This window comes from Neoarius graeffei, chromosome 1, assembly GCF_027579695.1.
Source record: "Neoarius graeffei isolate fNeoGra1 chromosome 1, fNeoGra1.pri, whole genome shotgun sequence".
NCBI classification, from domain to species: domain Eukaryota; kingdom Metazoa; phylum Chordata; class Actinopteri; order Siluriformes; family Ariidae; genus Neoarius; species Neoarius graeffei.
In genome coordinates, this window is record NC_083569.1 from 103,153,131 (window position 1) to 103,175,672 (window position 22,542).

General features: G+C 42.4%; 1 pseudogene; it reads left to right on the top strand.

Annotated features, from left to right (window-relative positions):
• The window catches only part of LOC132885731 (desmoglein-2-like protein), a 119,462-nt pseudogene that overhangs the window by 92,676 nt on the left and 4,244 nt on the right, over positions 1–22,542 (top strand).

The following is a 22,542-nucleotide window of genomic DNA, read 5'->3' on the forward strand; positions in this document are numbered from 1 at the left end:
AGCTCTTTTAAAGCAGTTTAACATTAATGCTGTAACACTTTCATTATGTAAATGCTCAATTTAATAACTCATACTTGTTTTTCTGATGAATTCCTTTTCCAGAAACAACAGTCACTCTGCGCAGTCAGGAGATCCTGTGGCCAGGACATTACACAGTGGCACTGGATGTCCAAGACCAGGAGGGAAAGTCCTGTGAGGTTCAAAAGCTTCAGGTAGCCGTGTGCACTTGCACTGAGGCACAAGTGTGTCAACATAGGGCACAGACCAGATCAGGCAGTAGACTGGGAACAGGTGGAATTCTGGTAGCACTGCTAGGAATCCTACTTCTTTTGTGTGAGTACCATCACCTCAGTATTTTCATGTTCACCACTGTTCTGTGTTTTTCTCTTAATGTATCTACTGATTCTGATGTTCAGATGGAAATAATGTTCTGAGTCCGAGTAGCATGCAAGAAGAGGCAGGATGTAAAGTGTAATAAAGCAAGAAAATGAAGCTTGGACACAAAGTTAGAAATATCCATGATAAGCCTTTGTGACAAAACAAAGAAACATTAGGGTATACATAGACAAACTAATCAAGAACTAAAGGCCCGGTCACACAGCGCTTTACGGCTTTATCACGGCCAAAACCCGTCAAAAAGTGCTCTCCCGTGAAGCAGACGATGTTGTTCGTGTTGATGTCGAAGTTAAGACGTGTTACAGTCGATATACAGACGTGACAGGACGCAGGGGAAAATCGGAACGGCGTCGGACGCGGCAAAAAGTTTTGGACTGCTCAAAACTTTAGACCGCGGACAACCACAGCCGGCACACGTGGTAAAGACGTGCAACACACGTGAAAAACACGTGATAATCAGTGTCCCGGCCGTTATTAAAACTTGGGGAGACGTGGTAAGACGCGAAAGTTTGGCGGTCTATCACGGGCAGAACACGGTCATCGGACGGGTGTTACGCGTTGGTATCACGGGATATAGCGTGTGTTTAGCAGTTTATCACTGAGAAATGGATTTTTCCGCGTACATAGCACTGTCTAAGCCCGTTAAACGACGTCTCAAACAAGTTCTAAATTCGATTGATCACTGTCTAATCACTTCTGCATCACTTCTGATTTGCGGCATGTATAAATACCGTAATTTTCTGAGACCTCGGCACTTGCAGTCTAGATGTCAAGGGGTGAACATGAACCCTCAACGCTGTGATGTCCTCATCTTAATGCTCCAGCACCAACAGAACCAACTGATACAGGCTCAACATATCCTTGCTGAGAGAAGAAGAAGAAGGAGGAGGAGGGTGGTACGGAACATCTGGGTGCGTGGCTGGACTTGGTTAGCTGTGCTTAGGCAGTGCTGCAGCAGTGAAACAGCCGCCGACGGCCATACCCCGTACAAAGCACGGCAAAGCCAAAATTGACCAAAAATTAGCACTTACGACCACGTCCACCAGATTTTTGTATCTTTTTGTACGCGATATAGACGCGGAGTGCTGTGTGCCCGCCCCTTAACACAAAACAGGTAGACACAGCTGGATAGCAAACCAATGAAAGGACGTGCAAAAACAAGCACATGATCCTTGGCACCATGACAACTGCAGCACAAAGGGGGAATATGTGACAGCACGTATGCTGAATATTTACTTTCAGTAGCTGTCACCTTTGGATATATTTCTCTGAACCAGAAAAACAACCTGGATAGAACTAATAATTATTTAATATGACATTTTAATGCCAAATAAATTATTACAAATGCCTTGGAAAATCTTTACACCTTTAGTTTTCCCTTATCCTCTTTAGGCCCTTTAGGATGCATAAGGCCATTAAAGGAACAGTCCACCTTACTTCCATAATGAAATATGCTCTTATCTGAATTGAGACGAGCTGCTCCGTACCTCTCCAAGCTTTGCGCGACCTCCCAGTCAGTCAGATGCAGTCAGACGCGCTGTCACTCCTGTTAGCAATGTAGCTAGGCTCAGTATGGCCAATGGTATTTTTTGGGGCTGTAGTTAGATGCGACCAAACTCTTCCGCGTTTTTCCTGTTTACATAGGTTTATATGACCAGTGATATGAAACAAGTTCAGTTACACAAATTGAAACGTGGCGATTTTCTATGCTATGGAAAGTCCGCACTATAATGACAGGCGTACTAACACCTTCTGCGCGCTTTGGCAACGCATTGATATCTGAGCTCCGTATCAATGTGCTGCCGAAGCGCGCAGAAGGTGTTAGTACGCCTGTCATTATAGTGCGGACTTTCCATAGCATAGAAAATCGCCACGTTTCAATTTGTGTAACTGAACTTGTTTCATATCACTGGTCATATAAACCTATGTAAACAGGAAAAACGTGGAAGAGTTTGGTCGCATCTAACTACAGCCCCAAAAAATACCATTGGCCATACTGAGCCTAGCTACATTGCTAACAGGAGTAACAGCGCGTCTGAATGCGTCTGACTGACTGGGAGGTCGCGCAAAGCTCGGACAGGCACGGAGCAGCTCGTCTCAATTCAGATAAGAGCATATTTCATTATGGAAGTACGGTGGACTGTTCCTTTAAGTGCCCTCTTCCATCCCCTTCTGTCTTTAGCTGCCACCTCAGGCTTTTACAAAAGACCTACTTGAGTCCTTGCCTCTCTTTCTCAACACTCCTCTTTCAGGTGGTCTGTCTATTCTCCTTTGCCCCTCCGGTGTGCATGTGAGTGTGACCTTTGTTTTGTTGTTATTCCTCCTGAAGATGTGTCCTGTGTACCTCCATTGTCTGGCCAGTGGATTCTCAGGATCCTCCTAAGGCACTTCCTGTGGAACACACCCAGCCTTTTGCTATCTGCTACAGTAACCCTCCATGTTTCAGCACCAGAAAGTTAAATGGATACTAGATTGATGCTAAAGAGCTTGAGCTCCATGCTGCCTGTAGGGCATAGAAAGCAGTACCTGGTATTGTCAGTCTCCTTTGGATGTTTAGATGTCCTTTCTTTGGCATGTTAACAATGAGGGATCTCTTCCAATCATCAGGCACTTTCTGCTCTTTCAGTATGTCACTGAACAATGTAAAGAGTTCAGGTAGAGCTTTCTCTAGGCTCACTTTAAACATCTAGGGTGTGAAGTTGTTGATTCCTGCTCTTCAGTTTCTTGAAGGATTTTTCCACCTTTATGCTCATCTGTACAGTATGTTGACACCATGGTTGCACATGTAGATTTGCTGGTCCTCTGGGATGAGGATGTCGTACTGTTGTGTTTCCTCAGCCTTTGTTTGCAGCTGCTTATAGAAATCATCCTTCCCTTCATCCTCTGCCTCATTAGTCAAGACATACCCTGTAGAAACTGGTACTGATGGTTCTATTGCCTACTGGGTTCTACTTCAGTAGTCTCACTTCATCGTCCAGGACTAGTCCAACACCTCTGTGGTGTTCTCTCTCATGTCCAAAGCCTTTCTGAACCCTATCCCTCTGATCTCACTCAGCCCCAGAATGCTTAACCTGTATCAGCTAAATTGTTTCACAACATTTGTGGTCTTTCCCACCTGGGACATTGTCTTCATGTTCCAGCATCTTACAGTGTTTTTGGTGTGCTCAAGGATGCTTTTTGTGACTCCTTGTGGCCTCTGGCTTCTTGTAGACTTTCCCCAGGTGCCTTCATTTCCCAGTGGAAGTATTCATCACCTGGGATTCTGCAGATCACATATTCACATCTCTGAGTGGTGTCACTTGTTGTAAAGCAAGACATGACTGGCATCTTTTCCAACCAATGCCTGGCAGATAGCATGGATTTGCTGTTTGCATTACCTTCTCCAAGCCACAGGTTCAAATTATCAAAGGCACTGGCTGGCCACTCTTTCCTACTGCTATTCTTTGTTACCAGGGTCACCATGTGGAGGTTGTTGCATGTTACTTGTTGGAAGAACGTATTTGACTCAGAAGGCATTCTCAATGTTTTCATGGCACACCTAGTGGCATCAGTGCACCACACTGAGAGCCACACCAGCATTCTGCCCTGTTTTCACCTTTACCCTTGTTTAAAATAAAATGGAAGAATCTGCAAATATGCATGAATGGAAACAAGCTCCAGCTAACCAGCTACTTAACTGCTAGTAAACTAGGTTGCATTTAATTTTCAGTATCTGAATGTGGATGTGTGTCATATTCTCATTGGATTTTTTGTGTGTTTATTTGATTTTTATTTTAATATACCACAACAACTAGGATTTTTAGACTAACAATTAAAGTTCATCTCTCTCATTAGGTAGCTAACCATTTAGCAGATCTCTAAACTTGCCCATATTTGTCACAAGGTGAAACAAATGGTATATCAGTTGCTGAGTTCTCATTTTATTTATGTAACAGTAGTCAAAATGTACTTTAAGAACCAAGATTTTTAAAATCAATCTTCTTTTTTTTTAAACAATACTACGGTCTCTGTTTTAAATTTAAAAATGGGAATTTTTACATATTTGAACTAAACACCAGTCTGTGTCATTGGAATGAGCTATCCAAGAGAAGTTGGGCATTTAAAAATTATATCTAGTTACAATGAGTTAAATTGAAATAGGGAAAGTAATGGAACATTTATGATCTATTGCATGTTTAATATATTGGACATACAAATTATTAAATTTACTGTCTTATAATTTGCTGTCATATTCTGAATACTATGAGAGTAAGAGAAGTTGGGTAATGGCTTGAGCTGCCTGAAGCAGTGAAAATTGTTAAATGTGTTTGCAGTGATTCCAGTGCTTTTGCTGTTTTGTGAGTGTGGAGATGCTACAACTCTTGATGGTTTCAAGGCCTTCCCCTATGAACAAAGCCAGCAACTTGTCATCTATTGCACTGAGGGCAAAGGAGAGCTTAAGGTAGTGTGTTATGCATTTTCAGGTTCTCAATTGGTACAGCTATTTAATAGCACTTCTACAACCCCAATTCCAAAAAAGTTGGGATGCTGTGTAAACTGTAAATAAAAACAGAATGTGATAATCTGCAAATCATGGAAATCCTATGTTTCATTGAAAATCATACAAAGACAACATGGCAAATGTTGAAAGTGAGAAATTTTTACTGTTTTTTGAAAAATATATGCTCATTTTGAATTTGATGTCAGAAACACGTCAAAAAAGTTGGGACAGGGGCAATGTCAATAAGCTTTTCAGCCTGCAGCTGACTTCCTCCCCGGTGGGAGAGGTAATCCATCACCACCATCTGCGCCCCCAGCCTGTGGACCACCCTAAACCTAAAGGGTTGCAGAGGTAGATAAGAGCTGATCCATGTGTTGGCATGGTCTGAACAGAGGATAAAGGAGTGCCTCAGTGGGTAGCACCGGAGGCTGAGGACCGCCCACTTGATGGCCAAACACTCCTTTTCAATGGCGCTGTACTTGGGCCCTGTCCACATGGCAACGGATTCAGGTGAATCTGATAAAATTTATAGTTTCGGCCTGGCGTCCACACGGCACCGGCGTTTTGGGTGCCCCAAAATGAAATCTTTTGAGAACGGGTTCCAGAGTGGAAAAATCTGGCAACGGCGCCATTGCGAAGTTGTCTGGATGAGTAGAATGGATTTGTTTACGATGACATCACAACCACACGACTAGAACAAGCAGCACTCTCGCGCGCATCATTCATAACAACAGAAATTGAAATTGTTTACACATTAACCTGACTGACCTGCCAGACAGACAATTTACACCTGCTTTGATGAACAGAAAGTACAGCCTTCCACACAAAGCAACAGTTACCGAACTATAATGGAGGCAGGGGGAAAAGGGTCAGAAGACCCTTCAACAGACTGTTTTGTATGAACCACTGCATTGCATTCACTTTTGTATACAGCTTTTCTTTTAAATAAACAAGTAACTGAACCATTTCTTGAATTTCTTTTTTTTATTGGATAAGACTGCTTTTGGGTGGCACGGTGGTGTAGTGGTTAGCGCTGTCGCCTCACAGCAAGACGGTCCGGGTTCGAGCCCCGTGTCCAGCGAGGGCCTTTCTGTGTGGAGTTTGCATGTCCTCCCCGTGTCCGCGTGGGTTTCCTCCGGGTGCTCCGGTTTCCCCCACAGTCCAAAGACATGCAGGTTAGGTTAACTGGTGACTCTAAATTGACCATAGGTGTGAATGTGAATGGTTGTCTGTGTCAGCCCTGTGATGACCTGGCAACTTGTCCAGGGTGGACCCCGCCTTTCGTCCGTAGTCAGCTGGGATAGGCTCCAGCTTGCCTGCAACCCTGTAGAAGGATAAAGCGGCTAGAGATAATGAGATGAGAAGACTGCTTTTCAAAATGTTCACACACAATATAAAAAGTTATATAAATTATATAAAAATGATTTTCAAAATGTTCACACAATAAGAAAATTGTTATATAAAACTATGCACACTAATAAAACTAATTTGTACACACAGAAGGCACGATTTCCTCGCGTAGTCACAGCCGCCATCTTGTTGTTGTGTGTTTGTTCCTGTGAGTGCTTCATGCCGGGTAGAAGAAGGGGTTTATGCGTGTAACAGACATTGCGTTGTGTTGTTCACCAGTCTTTTTATTCTGAAGAAATGAGACACAAATACACTGCTGAGGATGGGCTGCAAATGTCCAGTGGCATTGGCGCTTACATTTCCAAAATGAACTGAAAGAGGCCAGCGCCTCGTTCCCATAACTACCTGCGCTTTTAAAGGGCCAGCGCGGAATTTCCCCACCACTACACACAATGGCAAGTGGAAAAAAATAAACCCGTTACATGCACATGCGTCCTACTTCTATTGTTCTGGTGTCTCCGATGGGACCGTCTTACAGCGCACGTAGAGGTGTGGCATGTGTATTGCATCGTTTTCAGCAAGCGTTGCGTTGCTATATGTATCTGATATTTTACTGATCCGTTGCCCATGTGGACGCGATATTTTTTTTACCTGCTAAAAAAAAAAATCTCGTTGTCGTGTGGATGTAGCCTTAGTCTCTCACCCAGAGAGTTTCCGACTAATCTACAGCACTGGGCGCTCCCCCCCCCTGCACCATCTGGATCAAAATGACCCCCAGCCCTCTGTCCAATGCATCAGTCTACAAAAAAAAGGGGAGATAGATGTCAAGGGAGTGTAATAGTGGCCCACAACAAAAGTGCAGCCTTTACCTAGGTGAAAGCCCATTGGCACGGCTCTGTCCATTGGACTGGATCTGGTGCCCCTTTTGAGAGCAACAACAAGAGGCCTTTATTTATCACACATACTCTCAAGCAGAGACTTAGCACACAGTGAAATTCCTCCTCTGCATTTAACCCATCTGAAGCAGTGAACACACACCCTATGATAAATCTACAATAATAGCCAGCCAGCCCCAGGAACTGTCTCACCCCTTTTAGGTCTTGGGCCTCAGACAAGTCACAATTGCTTCAATCTTGTAAATTTGGGGATGCACCTACCCTTGACCCAAGTGGAAACCCAGAAACCATACTTCCACCCACCCAATTGCACACGCCTACGAGTTAGCTGTGAGCCCCATGTGCCTCAATGACTCCAGAACAGCCCTGAGGTGTTTTACATGCCGTGGCCAATCATTGCTCTCTCTCATATATATATATATATATATATATATATATATATATATATACACACACACACACACACACACAATTCTGTCCTCGAGATAGTGCATGAGACGTTGGAATGTTGCTGGGCCCCCGAATAACCTGAACAGAAGGGTAACAAAGGGGTGGAAAAGGCTGTTTTTTTCCATGGGAAAGGGGAGTCAAGGGAATTGTGGGTGGTAGAAATGGGCAACTGGACTTGCTTGAAGATTCTTGAAAATGTTTCACCTCTCGTCCAAAAGGCTTCCTCAGTTCTGTCTGACTAATAGGGAGTATCAGATATTTATCCTCTCCTGGATCAGTATCAGAATTCTGATGACCAGCTCATCTAAGGTGTCATTGAGGCATCATGTTGGTGTGGGTCACTGGAGGCTGGGTGTGAACGGCGAGTCATTAGGGTGATCAAAGGATTGTCCATTAGGGTGATCAATGGCAATCTGACTCTCTCTGTCCTCCTGTGAGTGACTGAAAACAGCTGGGTCCTGGCATACACCCAGCCGTCTGGGAAGAGTGTCCAATACCGCCTTGTAGATGGTTGACAAATGATGTCTTAGACCCCCACCTCTGTTCAGTGATGGCTGTTCCAGGTTGACAAAAATGGCTTCTTTAACTCCTTGCTCATACCAACGATCCTCTCTGGCTAAAATGCGTACATTACAATCCTGAAATGAGTGTCCTTTGTTGTTAAGATGAATGTAGACAGCCGAGTCCTGGCCTGAGGAGCTGGCTCTCCTGTGTTGGGCCAAGCGCCTGTATAGCGGTTTTTTGGTCTCACCAATATACGAATCCATGCAATTCTCACTGCACTGAATTGCATACACTACGTTGTCCTGTTTGTGTCTGGGTATTCTGTCCTTAGGGTGGACCAGTTTCTGCTTCAGGGTGTTACTGGGTCTGAAATGTACCGGAATGTTGTGTTTGTAGAAGATCCTCCTGAGTTTCTCAGATAGACCAGAAATGTAGGGAATGACAATGTTCTTGCGTTTGTTCCTGTTATCATCCTTGTCAGTTATGTTCCTTTTTATGCTCTTTAGGAAAGCCCAGTTGGGATAACGGCAATTCTGAAGTGCTTTCTTGATATGATTCTGCTCCTTCTCTTTTCCCTCTAATGTTGTAGGAATGTTCTGAGCCCTGTGTTGCAAGGTCCTAATGACCCCCAATTTATGTTCCAGTGGGTGGTGAGAGTCGAAAAGTAGGTACTGGTCTGTGTGTGTGGGTTTCCAGTAGACCTCGATACTAAGGCTTCTGTCTTGTCTAATGTGTACATCACAATCCAAGAAGGCTAGATTATTCCCACGGACATCCTCCCGAGTGAAGTTAATGTTGCTATCCACTGCATTGATGTGTTTCGAGAAAGCTTCCACCTCCTGGATTTTGATTTAAACCCAGGTATCATCCACGTATCTAAACCAATGGCTGGGAGCAACTCCTGCAAAAGTGGTCAAAGCTATATGTTCCACTTCCTCCATGTATAAATTGGCCACAATAGGGGACACTGGTGATCCCATGGTGCATCCATGCTTCTGTCTGTAGGAACTTTCATTAAACTGGAAATAAGTGGTAGTCAGGCAGAGGTCAAGCAGGGTGCAAATCTGATCCGTGGTGAGTTTCGTTCTATCCAGTAAGGAGCTATCCTGAAGGAGTCGTTTTCTTACAGATTCGACTGCTTCTGTGGTGGGAATGCAGGTGAACAGAGAAGTGACATCGTAGGAAACCATGGTTTCATCTGAATCTAGTTTGAGGTCTGCAACTTTAGAAGCAAAATCTTGGGAATTTTTGACATGATATGGTGTATTCCCAACCAGAGGAGCCAAGATGGTGGCTAGGTGTTTAGCAATGTTATATGTGACCAAGTTTATACTGCTGCTGATAGGTCCGAGAGGAGCTCCTTCTTTGTGAATCTTGGGGAGTCTGTATATGAGAGGCACGGCTTCCCCAGGGTACAATCTGTAGTAAAGAGATCTACAGATCTGTAAGAAAACGACTCCTTCAGGATAGCTCCTTACTGGATAGAACGAAAAACAAACATCATAAGGGAAAGCATTTTTTCTGTCTTCTATTGTTGACAACCGAGCAACATTGTCGACTTGCTAAACAGTGGCGACACAATTTGGGAACAGGCCACACTTTAGAAACCCTCTTCTTTGGGAGAAATTCTGTTGGTTGCGAGGAGCATTTTGAGCCTGATCGCTTTGAAAAGAATCTACAGGCCGAGTTCTTGGGCTACGCAGGTCGTGCTAGACTCAAACCTGATGCTGTGCCAACAATATTCCGATGCTATCCACAGAAAAAGGATTCAGGCCATGCAAGCCAATAAACTAGAATAGTATAGACATTCAATGTATGTATGTATGTATGTATGTATGTATTTAGGCACTGGCTAAAAGTGGAGCTCCCAAGGAATGTAAAATGTGTTAATAATAATTAACAATTAGTTCAACTTATATAACGCCTTTCTCACACCCAAGGTCACTTAACAATTACAAAAAAAAAAGTCCACCAAAAAAGGGTCAGGGTGCAATTCCAATGGTGTAGCTACCCACAGTCCCACCAGAAGGTGCAACGAAAGTAAATTCCACATAGCCTGCATAGCCGCTGCGACGCCACCAGGCAACATTGCCTGGAACACCATGCCATAGATCCACAAAGTGAGCACAGAAGCACCGCCACACAGAGCACTTATATGTCCCAAACCATCTGCACAGCTACCACAACGCCACTGGGAAACATTGCTCGGAACACCGTACCAAGCACAGAAGCATTGCCACACAGAGTGCTGGACAACCCTGATGTTAAAAGAGCAATGAGCTCACTACAGTCCACAGCAAGTAGCACAGGCATCACCCATAGCGGACCAAGACCTGAAGGAAACCGACACCCAAAACTAGGTCCGGAGCTACATCCCAACCGGCAGACAAACCATTCAAACAAAGAACATTCAAACAAACATCAAACTATAGTGTCAGAAAATAATTCTTATTATTTTGTAAAATGCAGATTTAAAAATAAGCACTGGATAAAAAAAAAAAAAAATCTATCTTACATAAATAAAGATCTAAATTTCATTGTCTGGTGCTCCACGCTTTATTCCGCTCTGCTATAAACTCGCACTCGGCTTCAAGCTGTCATTAGCCTATATTTAGACCAAATAAACAAACAATTGTGGCACATTGCATGTCTATACCTGTATTCACACAGTAAGTAAGTAGATAGATATATCACTAGTATGAGATGAAAGAATTCAATGACTGTGCCTGTATTGTATCACATAAAAGGTCGTGGTCTTTACAACAAACACATTCAATATCAGTTTTCTGCTTGGCACACTTTCCACATCATCACCAGATAGCTGCTGAACCCTTTTTCCTGCCTTCCCAACTTTGCACTTGCAAAGCACCATGGATTTCATCATGAGAATCATCTGATGATTTGCTGCTGAAATCATTTACCAGATGCTGTTTGTTCTTTTTCTGAGGTTCATACAGATATCCGGTTTCTCCACTGTCCATACTGACTTGAAGAATACTCTTTTTCAACTGACTAAATCCAGGCTTACAAGTATGTTTACATTGGCTACACTTCACTTCTGGTACCTGGCTATCAACAAATTTATCACATCCTGGAAGCTATATTGGCTGCCCATGTACAATAAAACTTAACCTTTTTTTTTTTTGACTTTTAAGCTTATGATAGCTAATCAGGTGGCTGCACTTGTGTACATTATTAATAACCCCATTTCCAGAAAAGTTGGGATATTTTCCAAAATGCACTAAAAACAAAGATCTGTGATTTGTTATTTCACAATGCACAAAATGCTTACCACGATCCTTTCCTCTCTCCCAACTTTTTTTTTTGAGTGTGTTGCAAGCATCAAATTCTAACTTCATTTATATTTCCAAAATACAATTAAGTTGGTCAATAAAACTATTGAAAATATTTTCTTTGTACTTTTGTCAGTTAAATAAAGTAGGGCGGCACAGGGAACTAGCTACCAAATCTGCAATTAAGAGTCAACTACAGCTGACATACCAGAAGTTAAATAAATGTTGGCTTGTGAAGTAAATTTTCTGTTATCCCTTTGAATAAAGATGCAAGCAGGCACAAACTTGGAGGAGGGAAGAGGAAGGTTTGATTGAAACTTCAGGTTCATACCCAGGTTCATACCAACGACTCCTTCAGGATAGCTCCTTACTGGATAGAACGAAACTCACCACGGATCAGATTTGCACCCTGCTTGACCTCTGCCTGACTACCACTTATTTCCAGTTTAATGAAAGTTCCTACAGACAGAAGCATGGATGCACCATGGGATCACCAGTGTCCCCTATTGTGGCCAATTTATACATGGAGGAAGTGGAACATATAGCTTTGACCACTTTTGCAGGAGTTGCTCCCAGCCATTGGTTTAGATACGTGGATGATACCTGGGTTTAAATCAAAATCCAGGAGGTGGAAGCTTTCTCGAAACACATCAATGCAGTGGATAGCAACATTAACTTCACTCGGGAGGATGTCCGTGGGAATAATCTAGCCTTCTTGGATTGTGATGTACACATTAGACAAGACAGAAGCCTTAGTATCGAGGTCTACCGGAAACCCACACACACAGACCAGTACCTACTTTTTGACTCTCACCACCCACTGGAACATAAATTGGGGGTCATTAGGACCTTGCAACACAGGGCTCAGAACATTCCTACAACATTAGAGGGAAAAGAGAAGGAGCAGAATCATATCAAGAAAGCACTTCAGAATTGCCGTTATCCCAACTGGGCTTTCCTAAAGAGCATAAAAAGGAACATAACTGACAAGGATGATAACAGGAACAAATGCAAGAACATTGTCATTCCCTACATTTCTGGTCTATCTGAGAAACTCAGGAGGATCTTCTACAAACACAACATTCCGGTACATTTCAGACCCAGTAACACCCTGAAGCAGAAACTGGTCCACCCTAAGGACAGAATACCCAGACACAAACAGGACAACGTAGTGTATGCAATTCAGTGCAGTGAGAATTGCACAGATTCGTATATTGGTGAGACCAAACAACCACTATACAGGCGCTTGGCCCAACACAGGAGAGCCAGCTCCTCAGGCCAGGACTCGGCTGTCTACATTCATCTTAACATCAAAGGACACTCATTTCAGGATTGTAATGTACGCATTTTAGCCAGAGAGGATCGTTGGTATGAGCGAGGAGTTAAAGAAGCCATTTTTGTCAACCTGGAACAGCCATCACTGAACAGAGGTGGGGGTCTAAGACATCATTTGTCAACCATCTACAAGGCAGTATTGGACACTCTTCCCAGACGGCTGGGTGTACGCCAGGACCCAGCTGTTTTCAGTCACTCACAGGAGGACAGAGCGAGTCAGATTGCCATTGATCACCCTAACGGACAATCCTTTGATCACCCTAATGACTCGCCGTTCACACCCAGCCTCCAGTGACCCACACCAACATGATGCCTCAATGACACCTTAGATGAGCTGGTCATCAGAATTCTGATTCTGATCCAGGAGAGGATAAATATCTGATACTCCCTATTAGTCAGACAGAACTGAGGAAGCCTTTTGGACGAGAGGTGAAACGTTTTCAAGAATCTTCAAGCAAGTCCAGTTGCCCATTTCTACCACCCACAGTTTACTATGACCTAGATGATTGAGAATCTTCACAGACATGAGTCAAGGGAATCTGCCAATATCCCTTTATTAAATCCAAAGTCATATAAAAATTAGTCATACCTAACCAATTGAGCAACTCGTCATTGCGAGGCATTGGGTACACATCAAATTTAGCCACCGCATTGACCTTTCTTTAGTCCACACAGAACTGGACCAACCCATCAGCATTGGGGACCAAGACCATCAGGCTGCTCCGGTTGCTGTGCAACTCCTCGATTATTCCCATTTCACCCATGGCCTCGAGTTTGTTCCGAACTACAGTTTTCTTGTGTTCGGGGAAGCAGTATGGGCAGCTACACACCACCACCCAGGGGCATCTCAGTGTGTGGTGGTCTATGAGGTGGGTGTGACCGGGAATGGGCGAGAACACATCAGAAAATGCAACTTGGCAACCTCTGCGAGTTGGGACAGCAAGTGGTGATCTCCACAGGGGACCAGGGTGGGTTGAGCAGCTACATTCATTTTTATCTCTGGCCCCAGCTCCTCCATCTCTGGAACTACCATCGCCAATGCCATGGGAATCCCCTCATTCCATAGGTTAAGCAGATTGAGGTGGTATATTTGCAGTGCCCCAACTCTGTTCACTTCACCTCATAGTCAACATCCCCAATTCACCATATGACCTTAAAGGGCCTTTGCCACTTGGCAAGCAATTTAGAGCTTCATGTGGGCAATAGCACGAGTATTTTATCTCCTGGTGCAAACTCCTGCAGGCGCACACCCCTGTTGTACAGCCAGGATGGACATTCCTGTGCCTGCTGCAAATTCTCATAGGTTAGATGACTGTGTGTGTAGAGTTTTGCATGCAGGTTGAGAACATATTAAATTTCATTTTTACTAGTAGAAGGTCCCTCCTCCCAATTTTTGTGCATGACATCCAGGATGCCATGTGGCTTATGCCCGTACAATAATTCAAACAGAGAAAACCCTGTGGACACTTGTGGAACCTCTTGTACTGCAAATAACAGGGGCTTGAGCCATTTATCCCAGTTGCGTGTCTTTGCTCATAAATTTCATTCTTAAGTCTTAAAGGGTTCCGTTAAATCACTCAAACAAGCCATCTGTCGGTGGGTGGTAAACACTTGTGCAGATTGATTTAACCTGCTGTAACTCAGTTTGTGAAGGGTGCGTAACAAACAGTGCCTTAAATCAGTCAGGATTTCTTTCAGAGTCCCAACACACAAGATGATTTTAAATAGTGCCTCAACTATTTCAGCACCAGTGTAGCACTCAGTCAGGAGAGGTGAGACACTGAAGCACTTGGACAGGCAGGTCATTTGGAGAAGCTTTTATTTAAGGTTTTCAGCTTGAAACTTCAACTGTTCACACACACAGGGAAGCTTCCCTCATCTCTGCTTCCTCCTTCCATGTAAGCCCTCAGATGTCACTGCAAGACACACATCATTAATGAGACACAGGTGTCATCACTTTGCCACTCACCTTCCTCAGCCTCACCCTCCATTCACAAATTGGTGCTTGACCACATCCTCATTGCCACAAAATATAATAGCCAATTTTGCATTTACTATTGGTGATTGAGTAGTTATTATCCTTAGCTCTTAGTGACATGGAGGATATATTACCAGTCTTACCAAAACCTGGCCATCAATGAAAGAATGGTAGCCACAAGGTCTAGAACTGTGAATTTTGAGAGTAATTAAGCCAATGTTTAGAGTGTCTGAGCCAATGGAGGCTGCAGCAATCACTGAAGTGTCACAGATGGCAGAAAAGAGGCCATGATATCTAGTGACAAATTGTGGACACCAAGTTCTGCTAAGAAAAACAAAGCCTCAACTGGGAGAAAACACTGGGTATTCTGCCTTCAAAGGAAATATGGCAAGACTATTTACAAGTACTTGTATATATCTTGTGTCCATGTGTATTATAGTGGACCATCTTTGTTTCACCGAGTGGTGATGTCAAGGATAGTCAAGCTCAGTGATGACTACTATATTCTGAATTGAGGGGTTTTTTTTTTATTCTTTCTTTACACTTTTGTTCACGTTTTGCATATGCTAGTTTATATTTTACACTTTTATACTTTTGGTAAATAGTTATTTTTGCCTCCTAAAAGCCAACCCCCACATACATGTCAGAGGTGGAAACGGCGCCTTCTGCATGCCTATATTGTATTGTTAACAGGGTTCTGGTGTTAATTTCATGAACGCCTAAATGAGATTAGCAAGTTTTGGACTTTGTGAAAGTACACATTTTGTAACAGAGTTTCATGCTGTTTCATTTTGTGCCATTTGAAGATTTTTTTTGTCATTTGTTGATGGTTTATGCCATTTGGACATGTTATTTTGTCATTTTTAGCAGTGCTTGCAGTTTCTTTTTGTCTATTTTTTGAAGTTTTTTGCCATTTTAAGAGCTTTGTGCCATTTACAGAGACATTGTGCCAATAAGAAGTTGTGTCATTTAGAGAGATTTGTGACACGATGTTTGTTGGCGTTTTGTGCCATTTGGACATGTCCTTTTGTCATTTTTAGTAATGTTTACTATTTCTAGAAGAAGTCTGCTATTTAAGACTGTCATTTCTAGAGGTAGTATGGCAATGGAAGAGGTTTGGTGCTTTTTAGACATTTTTCAGATTTGGATAACCTTACACAGAATTATAGTGATTGAGGATAACTTCTTCAAATTGTGGATGCTTATGGACCAGCACTTGGGGTAACTCAGTGAGCAGAAATGGGATTGATCTCATTTACTCTGAAGAAATGTTTGTCTGACAAAAAAAAAAAAAAAATTATTGATTGAAACTTTCTCTAAAACTGTTGCCCTTAGTAAGCTAGGTAAAAACATCAGTTCTTATGGAAAAACTGGAGATTCCTCAAGCCTGTATATCAGGGTGCAGGTACTTACAGATATAGGTGCAGGAGAGAGTGGGTGCTTCACAAACTGGAAGCCAAATCTAAATCAATAGCTAGAAGACATAGTCAGGGTTGAGCAAGGGTCAGTCAATGTACAAACAGTATGTCAGAGGTCAAAGTCATAAAATACAAACGGTATATCAGAGGTTCAAAGTCATAAAATCAACAGAAAGTAGGGTCGAAGTCAGGAACTGTAATCAAAGGCTTGGTACAATCAGGCACAAGGATACAAAACAATATTTCTCAACCTGAGTGAATGTCAGCTGAGCTTATATAGAGGGGTGATTACTGGGAAGATGGGAAACAGGTGCACTCCTAATATTCCGGAGAGGAGGGGTGCTGTGGCTCTTGGGAAATGTAGTCCAAAGTGGCCATGTTCGGATGCTGCTCCGAACTCATATTTTCAGCGCTGTTATTGACACCGTAGTGTTTACTTTCAAATGAGCCATTAACTACTACTCTGGAGTATGACATAAAAAAAATGCAATACTGAACATGGGTGGCAACAAAACAGGCAGGAATTCCTTGTTTTTTCTTTTTTCGGCCTCTGGTAAAAAAGGGTTAATGACAATCTACAGTGTCTTGCAAAAGTATACATCCCCCTTAGTGTTTGTCCTGTTTTTTCGCATTACAAGCTGGTATTAAAATGGATTTTTGAGGAGTTAGCACCATTTTGATTTACACAACATGCCTACCACTTTAAAGGTGCACATTGGTTTGTTATTGTGACACAAACAATAATTAAGATGAAAAAACAGAAATCTGGAGTGTGCATAGGTATTCACCCCCCTCAAAGTCAATACTTTGTAGAGCCACCTTTTGCTACAATTACAGCTCTTGGGGTGTGTCTCTATGAGCTTGCCATATCTAGCCACTGGGATTTTTGTCCATTCCTCAATGCAAAACTGCTCCAACTCCTTCAAGTTGGATGGGTTCTGCTGGTGAACAGCAATCCTCAAGTCTGACCACAGATTCTCAATTGGATTGAGGTCTGGGATTTGATTAGGCCATTCCAAGACATTTAAATGTTCCCCACTGCTAAAGTGACACTCCAGTGTCACTTTAGCAGTATGTTTAGGGTCATTGTCCTGCTGGACCGTGAACCTTCATCCCAGTCTCAAACCTCTGGCTGACTCAAACAGGTTTTCCTCCAGAATTGCCCTATCCATCTTTCCTTCAGTCCTGACCAGCTTTCCTGTCCCTGCAGATGAAAAACATCCCCACAGCATGATGCTGCCACCACCATGCTTCATTGCAGGGATGGTGTTCTCAGGGTGTTGGGTTACAAAAATATTTTTTTATAACCCAACCCTGATCTATACTTCTCCACAACTTTGTCTCTGACCTGTTTGGAATGCTCCTTGGTTTTCATGTTGTTTGCTTAGTAGTGTTGCAGAGTCAGGGTCATTCCAGAACAGGTTGATTTATACAGACATCATGTGACAGATCATGTGACACTTTGATTGCACACAGGTGGATCTTAATCAACTAATTATGTGATTTATGAAGTGAATTGATTGGACCAGCTCTTATTTAGGGGTTTCATACGAAAGGGGGTGAATACCTATGCACACTCCAGATTCAAATTCAGACAACTTTATTAGTCCCCAAGGGGGCAATTCAGTTCAAGCAGTTCCTGAACGTAAAAAACACCAACAGCAACAACCATGGCAACAAGCAGCAGATAGCAGACAGGAGTACAATGTGTCAGAAACAGCAGGCCAGTACATAATTGTATGGAGTGGCACAGTAAAGTAACAAAATAAATAAATAAATAAATAAATAAATAATGATAAATAAGTGGGCACACAGACAGTGGCGATTCTAGGGTCTAGTGGGGCCCCAATCAGAAATTCATTGGGGGGCCCCACCACCGCCCGCCCGACCCCCCCCCCCCCCACCACCACCACCACACACGCACACACACAACAGAATTTCACTAGGACAAACTCTGGACCTTTGTAATTTTAATAAATAACCAACAAATTGTAGCAAGTATAGTTTTGTTTTATTTCACAAGTTAGAAATATTACATAAACAAACATGAACATTGTGAAGTTTCTGTTTATTTTAACAGAGAGTGCAATATTAAATATAATATTATATTAAATGTATTATTTCAATATTATATTAAAACAAACAAACAAACGAAAAGCCTTTAAACTTTTAGCTTTTAACCTTTGTGTTCTTCTTCACTCTCGACTCGCAAATTTCTCTATCAACTGCTGTGCAAATTTCGACTCTCTGTCGCCACCTGGTGGGGGCCCCAAGCAGCTGATTGGCTTGCCTGGTGAGAAAAATCGCCTCTGCTCACAGAGATGCACTGCACATACATAAATACAAAAGTTACAAAATACGACTACCGCTAGCCAGGTTTAAGAGCCTAATGGCAGATGGGATGAAAGATTTGGCGTATCTATTTGTCTTCCTGATAGGTGCTATAAAACAGCGGCCTGAAGGCATCACCGTGAACTCAGAGGACAGGATGTGGCCATGTTGGGAAGTTATTCCTTTAGCTTTAGATTTCTGTTTTTTTCATCTTATTGTTTGTGTCACAATAAAAAATTAAAAATAAAAAGTGCACCTTTAAAGTGGTAGGGATATATATATATATATATCCCTACCACTTTAAAGGTAATGTGTACTCAAGGGTTCAGTACTAATATCCTTCTGCAACTAGGCTTTAATTTGCTAGTTCATGTTATTTTGTTTAACTGCTTAAGCTTATATAATCAAAAGGCAGCAGAACATATTTACATCTGTAAGTCAAGCAATGTTTGTACTCTAGATGTTTGGACTGTAAACCTACCCACTATGTTGGATGATATACAAATCCAAAATGCCGTCTTGTGTGAACAATAACTGTGATGCATCTTCGACTTTCTCGAAATATTATAATTCTCTGGAGTCCTCTGCCAAGTCAAGATGAAGGGAAAAAGTTGAAATTTGTGGTTTTAAGCTGTATATGTTAAAGCCATCCAATTATACAGAGGATTTAGCCTCATTACCACTGATTGAATACTCTGATATTGTGAACGATCTCATTCAAAAAAAAAAAAGTGCATAAGTAAAACAAAGTTACCGGGTTACTGGAATGGCACTGCTAATATCTCACCTGGCTAACTTGACCCACATTGTTCTCCTTGTGTATCCAAACTCGCTAAGGTTTGCACTGCTTCTAATCTGGCTTTCTTGGCAGATCTTTCATCTATCCTGTTGCTTCTTGATACTGTGAGACGAGTTTTTGTCTTGATCTTATCATGTCCTAATTTGAGTGTTGGTGCCCAATCTGGATTTGTTTTATCGTGTAGGTTTGCCGGTGCTCCTGCAAGGTGAGAAGCAGAGTGTTCAGGTTAAAGTTCAGTAATTCAATTTAATTAGCAGAAAACATAGCTTTAATTAGTAATGAACTCTTACCAGTTATAAAATGGTCACCATGCACATGGGTGTCATTAGCTTTTTCCTCAGTTAAGTCCTTACGATGTACATTTTTAAACCACAGCACATGACATTCTCTGAACAGTTCTTCATCAGTTTTGTCAACATCTCTCATCTCATCTCATTATCTCTAGCCGCTTTATCCTTCTACAGGGTCGCAGGCAAGCTGGAGCCTATCCCAGCTGACTACGGGCGAAAGGCGGGGTACAACCTGGACAAGTCGCCAGGTCATCACAGGGCTGACACATAGACACAGACAACCATTCACACTCACATTCACACCTACGGTCAATTTAGAGTCACCAGTTAACCTAACCTGCATGTCTTTGGACTGTGGGGGAAACCGGAGCCCCCGGAGGAAACCCACGCGGACACGGGGAGAACATGCAAACTCCACACAGAAAGGCCCTCGCCGGCCCCGGGGCTCGAACCCAGGACCTTCTTGCTGTGAGGCGACAGCGCTAACCACTACACCACCGTGCCGCCCCTCTCTTGAACATAAAGAGCCTAATCTGCATGAATTATGCAGAGGTGAACATATGAAATCGTGGCCATTTGTGCTTGCCTATCTATTTATAATTGGCTTGCTTGGTAGTTACGTGTTTGTTTTGACAGCAATAAACCACATATTTCTCATCATCACACCGTAAATCCAGTCAATAGAAGATTGGCCTACTATAAGAGGGGTCTATGAGTGGCCTTTACGTAACCTGTTTTATGCTATGGTTTTATGTCATTGTCACTTACCGGTACCTCCTCCTCCGGTGAAATTCCCTCAGCTGCCTGCCCCTCATCATGACTATCATCATCAGCATGTTGGATGTCCACCTGGTTCTCAGTCTCGCTCAGTGATAACGTGACATGAACGTTACTGCTGCTGCTTGCAGTTGCACTGCTGCCAAAAAGCTCTGTAAGCTTTCTACATTTTGAAGCATCTTCTTCAAGTGACTTCACTTTCTTTTGTTTTAACTTTTCCCACCCACCTTTCTCCTTACGTTTTCTGCTTGCCATCTTTCTGTTGACAGACACTAACGTTACTCTTCTTTGTTGGCTTTTAGGCCTATGGAATAATGATTGATGGATAAATTATTGTCTTAGCACCACCTGTTGTTAGTTGATAGACTGAAAATTTTGGTTATTGAACAGGGCCGACGGCTGTAGACCGGACAGCCATTCTGGACTTTTCCAGAATGCACAGATTGCCAGTCCGCCTCTCAGAAGCCTGTAAGTAGGGAGAGAGTGTGAGCATTGAACAAGTGCTCATGGGGTAACACCTGGGTATGAACCTGAAGTTTCAATCAAATCTTCCTCTTCCCTCCTCCAAGTTTGTGCCTGCTTGCATCTTTATTCAAAGGGATAACAGAAAATTTACTTCACAAGCCAACATTTATTTAACTTCTGGTATGTCAGCTGTAGTTGACTCTTAATTGCAGATTTGGTAGCTAGTTCCCTGTGCCGCCCTACTTTATTTAACTGACAAAAGTACAAAGAAAATATTTTCAATAGTTTTATTGACCAACTTAATTGTATTTTGTAAATATAAATGAAGTTAGAATTTGATGCTTGCAACACACTCAAAAAAAAAAAGTTGGGAGAGAGGAAAGGATCGTGGTAAGCATTTTGTGCATTGTGAAATAACAAATCACAGATCTTTGTTTTTAGTGCATTTTGGAAAATATCCCAACTTTTCTGGAAATGGGGTTATTAATAATGTACACAAGTGCAGCCACCTGATTAGCTATCATAAGCTTAAAAGTCCAAAAAAAAAAAGGTTAAGTTTTATTGTACATGGGCAACCAATATAGCTTCCAGGATGTGATAAATTTGTTGATAGCCAGGTACCAGAAGTGAAGTGTAGCCAATGTAAACATACTTGTAAGCCTGGATTTAGTCAGTTGAAAAAGAGTATTCTTCAAGTCAGTATGGACAGTGGAGAAACCGGATATCTGTATGAACCTCAGAAAAAGAACAAACAGCATATGGTAAATGATTTCAGCAGCAAATCATCAGATGATTCTCATGATGAAATCCGTGGTGCTTTGCAAGTGCAAAGTTGGGAAGGCAGGAAAAAGGGTTCAGCAGCTATCTGGTGATGATGTGGAAAGTGTGCCAAGCAGAAAACTGATATTGAATGTGTTTGTTGTAAAGACCACGACCTTTTATGTGATACAATACAGGCACAGTCATTGAATTCTTTCATCTCATACTAGTGATATATCTATCTACTTACTTACTTACTGTGTGAATACAGGTATAGACATGCAATGTGCCACAATTGTTTGTTTATTTGGTCTAAATATAGGCTAATGACAGCTTGAAGCCGAGTGCGAGTTTATAGCAGAGCGGAATAAAGCGTGGGGCACCAGACAATGAAATTTAGATCTTTATTTATGTAAGATAGATGTTTTTTTTTTTTTTATCCAGTGCTTATTTTTAAATCTGCATTTTACAAAATAATAAGAATTATTTTCTAACACTATAGTTTGATGTTTGTTTGAATGTTCTTTGTTTGAATGGTTTGTCTGCCGGTTGGGATGTAGCTCCGGACCTAGTTTTGGGTGTCGGTTTCCTTCAGGTCTTGGTCTGCTATGGGTGATGCCTGTGCTACTTGCTGTGGACTGTAGTGAGCTCATTGCTCTTTTAACATCAGGGTTGTCCAGCACTCTGTGTGGCAATGCTTCTGTGCTTGGTATGGTGTTCCGAGCAATGTTTCCCAGTGGCGTTGTGGTAGCTGTGCAGATGGTTTGGGACATATAAGTGCTCTGTGTGGCAGTGCTTCTGTGCTCACTTTGTGGATCTATGGCATGGTGTTCCGGGCAATGTTGCCTGGTGGCGTCGCAGCGGCTATGCAGGCCATGTGGGATTTACTTTCGTTGCACCTTCTGGTGGGACTGTGGGTAGCTACACCATTGGAATTGCACCCTGACCCTTTTTTGGTGGACTTTTTTTTTTTTGTAATTGTTAAGTGACCTTGGGTGTGAGAAAGGCGTTATATAAGTTG